Consider the following 5,000-nt stretch of genomic DNA (forward strand, 5'->3'; position numbering starts at 1 on the left):
GCCCCGCGGAGTTGGCCCACGACGGAGCCGGCACGCTCCTTCCGCTGGTGCGGCTCTCGGTCTACGCCTCCAGCCGGCCCTTGTGGCGGCCGTGCGCGGCGCTTCGGTTCGGTCGGCCGGTCTTCCTGTCCCTCACGAAGTGCTCGCGGCCGCGCGCGCGCGGAGTTGGATCGGCCTTACTTGGTCCGATCCGTCGCCATCGCATGTTGCGTGGGCTCGGTCCCGTCTCGGTGAAATCTTGGGCCGCTTTGGTGCGTCCCTGTGGGTTCCTTTGTCGGTTTTGCGGGCTCGGCGCCGGGCCTTCCGCGCCGGTCCGTCGGCTCGCTCGGACGGACCGTGCGCAGGTGGTCCCCGACGGAGCCGGCACGCTCCTTCCGCTGGCGCGGCGCTCGGTCTATGCCTCCGGCCGGCCCTCGCGGCGGCCGTGCGCGGCGCTTCGGTTCGGTCGGCCGGTCGTCCCATCCCTCACGAAGTTCCTGCGGCCGCGCGTGCGTGGAGCGGGATCGGCCTTACTTGGTCGGATCCGTCGCCCTCGCCTGTTGCGGGGGCTCGGTCCCGTCCCGTTCGGTGAAAGCTTTGCCTGCTCTGGTGCGTCCCCGTGGGTTCCTTTGTCGGTTTTGCGGCCTTGGCGGCGGGCCTTCCGTGTCGGCCCGTCGTGGGCCCGCTGCGCGTCCGTGCGCGGTGCTTCGGATCGGTAGGCCCGTCGTCTGGGTCCCTTACGAAGCTTTGCGCGACCGCTCCTTTGTCGCCGGTCCCCTGTTAGGGCTGACCGAGCCCTCCGTTCGCCCCCTGGCCCGTCGCATGGGCCCCCGGCGCCTCCGCGGCGCCCCACCGAAAACTGTCACGACGCGCATCCAGCGCCGACGAGGTCGCAGGTTACGTGCGGCAGCCGGGGGGCTAGGCCGGGCGGCGGCGGGCCCGCCCACGGACGGGCGCGGGGAGGAGCGCAGCCGGCACGCGGCGCGGAGCGGCGGCGGCATGCCGCCGGGCGGCCGTCGGCTCAACCGTGCCCGAGTCCCGCGGGCACCGCGTCGCCCGGCCGGCGCGAGCGGCGGCGGGCCCGCCCGCGGACGGGCGCGGGGAGGAGCGCAGCCGGCACGCGGCGCGGAGCGGCGGCGGCATGCCGCCGGGCGGCCGACGGCTCAACCATGCCCGAGTCCCGCGGGCACCGCGTCGCCCGGCCGGCGCGAGCGGCGGCGGGCCCGCCCGCGGACGGGCGCGGGGAGGAGCGCAGCCGGCACGCGGCGCGGAGCGGCGGCGGCATGCCGCCGGGCGGCCGACGGCTCAACCATGCCCGAGTCCCGCGGGCACCGCGTCGCCCGGCCGGCGCGAGCGCACGAGGGCGGGAGGCAACCGGGCGGCGCCTGCGGAACCGGATGCGACGGCCGGCGCGGCACGGCCCCGACGGGTCCGCACCGAAGACCAGCGCGGTGCGGATCGACCGCTGATGAGGTCAGAGGTTACGTGCGGCAGCCGGCCGGCTGGCCCGAGCGGCGGCCGGCACGCGACGGGGATCGAGCGGCCCCGACGGCTTGCAGCCGGGCGGCCGACGGCTAGGCCGTACCGGAGTCCCGCGGTCGTTCGGGCGAAGGGGCGCATGCTGCGGGAAAGGCCTGCGGCGGCGAACCGTCCGCCCGGCCGGCCAAGCCTTCCGCGGCGGCGCGCACGTGGCGGCGCGGCCGAGATGACCGAGCGAAGCCCCGGCGATGGGCGGCGCGCACGTGTCCGTGCGGCCGAGATGACCGAGCGAAGCCCGGGCGGCGCCCGCCGTGCGCCCTGCCGGATCGCGCCTTCCGCCGGCGCGCAACGCCGGTCCCGCGTTCCGGCCGCGGGAGAGGCCTGCGTCGGCGAACCGTCCGCCCCGCCGGCCGAACCTTCCGCCGCTGCGCGCACGTGTCCGTGCGGCCGAGATGACCGAGCGAAGCCCCGGCGACGGGCGGCGCCCGCCGTGCGCCCCGGCGGATTGCGCGGCCCGCCGGCGCGCAACGCCGGGCCCACGTTCCGGCTGCGGGAAAGGCCTGCGGCGGCGAACCGTCCGCCCCGCCGGCCGAACCTTGCGCGGCGGCGCTTACGTGTCCGTGCGGCAGAGATGACCGAGCAAGCTCCGGCGATGGGCGGCGCCCTCCGTGCGCCCCGCCGGATCGCCTGCGAGCGGCGAGCGTCCGGGCGGGCCCCTTTCGCAACTTCCCTCGGTACTCTAAACACCCCTTGCCTCTCGGTCTTCCCCCCGACCCTCTCGGTATTTGCTCGGATATGTGCATGCATCGTCCCTCGTTGCCTTCGGTTATCCTCCCCGGGGTGGGCTTTGCGCCGACGCGCCAACGGGGTGGTAGGGGGGCTGCAGCCGCGGCCGCCGCGTTTCGCCATCCGCGCGTGCGCCGCCGGATCCGAGTGGAGGTCGCGGGCGACTCGTCGATGCTTGTACTAGGGGCGCATGCCGGCAGCCCCCCGCGGGGTGCGGGACCCCCGATCGGCGTGCGAGGGACGGGCGTCCGGGCGGGCCCCGTTTCCAACTTCCCTCGGAACATTAAAACCCCCCGACCCCCTCGGTCTTCGCTCCGGCCCTATCGCTATTGCTCGGATATGTGCATCCACCGTCCCTCGTTGCCTTCGGTTATCTACCCCAGGGTGGGCCTTGCGCCGATGCCCCGATGGGGTGGCAGGGGTGGGGCTGCCGCGGCCGGCGCGTTTCGGCATCCGCGCTTGGGGGCTCGGACCCGAGTGGAGGTCGCGGGCGGCTCGTCGATGCCTGCACCGGGAGCGCATGCCGGCAGCCCCCCGCGGGGCGCCGGACCCCCGATCGGCGTGCGATGGACGGGGGGAGGGGCGGGCCCGGTTTGCAAATTCCCTCGGTACTTTAAAATCTCACGGCCCTGTCGGTGCTCCCTCCGGCCCTATCGCCACTGCTCGGATATGTGCATCCACCGTCCCTCGTTGCCTTCGGTTATCTACCCCGCGGTGGGCTTTGCGCCGATGCCCCGATGGGGTGGCAGGGGGGCACGCTCTAGGCCGTGCCACGGGGCGCGGGCGCCGGCGCCGTACGTCCCTCGCGGCGGCCGTGAGCGGCACCTCGGCTTGCTCGGTCTGTCCTCCCGGGACGCGCGACCCGTGCGACCGGGACGCGCATCCCGTGCGACCGGGACGCGTGTCCGGGCCGTTCCCGTTTGCAACGCTCCTCGGTACTTTGGAACGCTTGGGGTGGGCTTTGGGCGGATGCCCCGCCGGGGTGGTAGGGAGGGGGGGCGGCTGCTGCCGCGGCGGGACTTCCGCTCCACTCCGCACAAGTCCGTCGCCTCGCGGCGGGCGCGCCCGGCACCGTTCGTCCCCGAGGGAGCCGGCACGCGCCCGCCGAGGCCCCGGCGCATGGGCGCCGCCGCCGGCCGTCCGCGCGGCGGCCGTGCGCCGGCTTCCTCCGTCGGCCCTCCCGGGATGCGCGACCCGTGCGACCGGGACGCGCATCCCGTGAGACCGGGACGCGTGTCCGGGCCGTTCCCGTTTGCAACGCTCCTCGGTACTTTGGAACGCTTGGGGTGGGCCTTGGGCGGATGCCCCGCCGGGGTGGTAGGGAGGGGGGGCTGCTGCTGCCGCGGCGGGACTTCCGCTCCACTCCGCACAAGTCCGTCGCCTCGCGGCGGGCGCGCCCGGCACCGTTCGTCCCCGAGGGAGCCGGCACGCGCCCGCCGAGGCCCCGGCGCATGGGCGCCGCCGCCGGCCGTCCGCGCGGCGGCCGTGCGCCGGCTTCCTCCGTCGGCCCTCCCGGGATGCGCGACCCGTGCGACCGGGACGCGCATCCCGTGAGACCGGGACGCGTGTCCGGGCCGTTCCCGTTTGCAACGCTCCTCGGTACTTTGGAACGCTTGGGGTGGGCCTTGGGCGGATGCCCCGCCGGGGTGGTAGGGAGGGGGGGCTGCTGCTGCCGCGGCGGGACTTCCGCTCCACTCCGCACAAGTCCGTCGCCTCGCGGCGGGCGGGCCCGGCACCGTTCGTCCCCGAGGGAGCCGGCCCGCGCCCGCCGAGGCCCCGGCGCATGGGCGCCCCCGCCGGCCGTCCGCGCGGCGGCCGTGCGCCGGCTTCCTCCGTCGGCCCTCCCGGGACGCGCGACCCGTGCGACCGGGACGCGCATCCCGTGCGACCGGGACGCGTGTCCGGGCGGTTCCCGTTTGCAACGCTCCTCGGTACTTTGGAATGCTTGGGGTGGGCTTTGGGCGGATGCCCCGTCGGGGTGGTAGGGAGGGGGGGCTGGCGCCGCCGCGGCGGGCCTTCCGCCCCCCTCCGCACAAGTCCGTTGCCTCGCGGCGGTCGTGCCCGGCACCGTTCGTCCCCGACGGAGCCGTCGCGCGCCCGACGACTTTCCGGCGCACGGGCGCCGCCGCCGGCCGTCCGTGCGCGGCGGCCGTGCGCCACTTCGGCTTCGTCCGTCGGCCCTCCCGGGACGCGCGACCCGTGCGACCGGGACGCGCATCCCGTGCGACCGGGTCGCGTGTCCGGGCCGTTCCCGTTTGCAACGCTCCTCGGTACTTTGGAACGCTTGGGGTGGGCTTTGGGCGGATGCCCCGCCGGGGTGGTAGGGAGGGGGGGTCTGCTGCCGCCGCGGCGGGCCTTCCGCTCCACTCCGCACAGGACCGTTGCCTCGCGGCGGACTTGCCCGGCACATTTCGTCCCCGACGGAGCCGGCACGCGCCTGCCGACTTCCCGGCGCACGGGCGCTGCCTTCGGCCGTCCGTGCCCGGCGGCCGTGCGCCACTTCGGCTCCCTCCATCGGCCCTCCCGGGAAGCGCGTCCCGGACGTTCCGGATGCGCACCCCGTGCGACCGGGACTCGCGTCCGGGCCGTTTCCGTGTGCAATGCTCCTCGATTCGCTGGAGCCCTTGGGGTGGGCCTTCGGAGGATGCCCCGCTGGGGAGGTAAGGGGGTGTGTCCTGCCTGGGCGGGCCTTCCGCCCGAGCCCGTCGCCCAGCGCGGATGGTCGTGCCGCGCGGGCGGGCGCGCCGCGCGTGCGC

The sequence above is a fragment of the Phoenix dactylifera genome, chromosome 10, assembly GCF_051530095.1.
Source record: "Phoenix dactylifera cultivar Ajwa chromosome 10, Ajwa_hap1_PhDact_Kaust_v1.1, whole genome shotgun sequence".
NCBI lineage: Eukaryota > Viridiplantae > Streptophyta > Magnoliopsida > Arecales > Arecaceae > Phoenix > Phoenix dactylifera.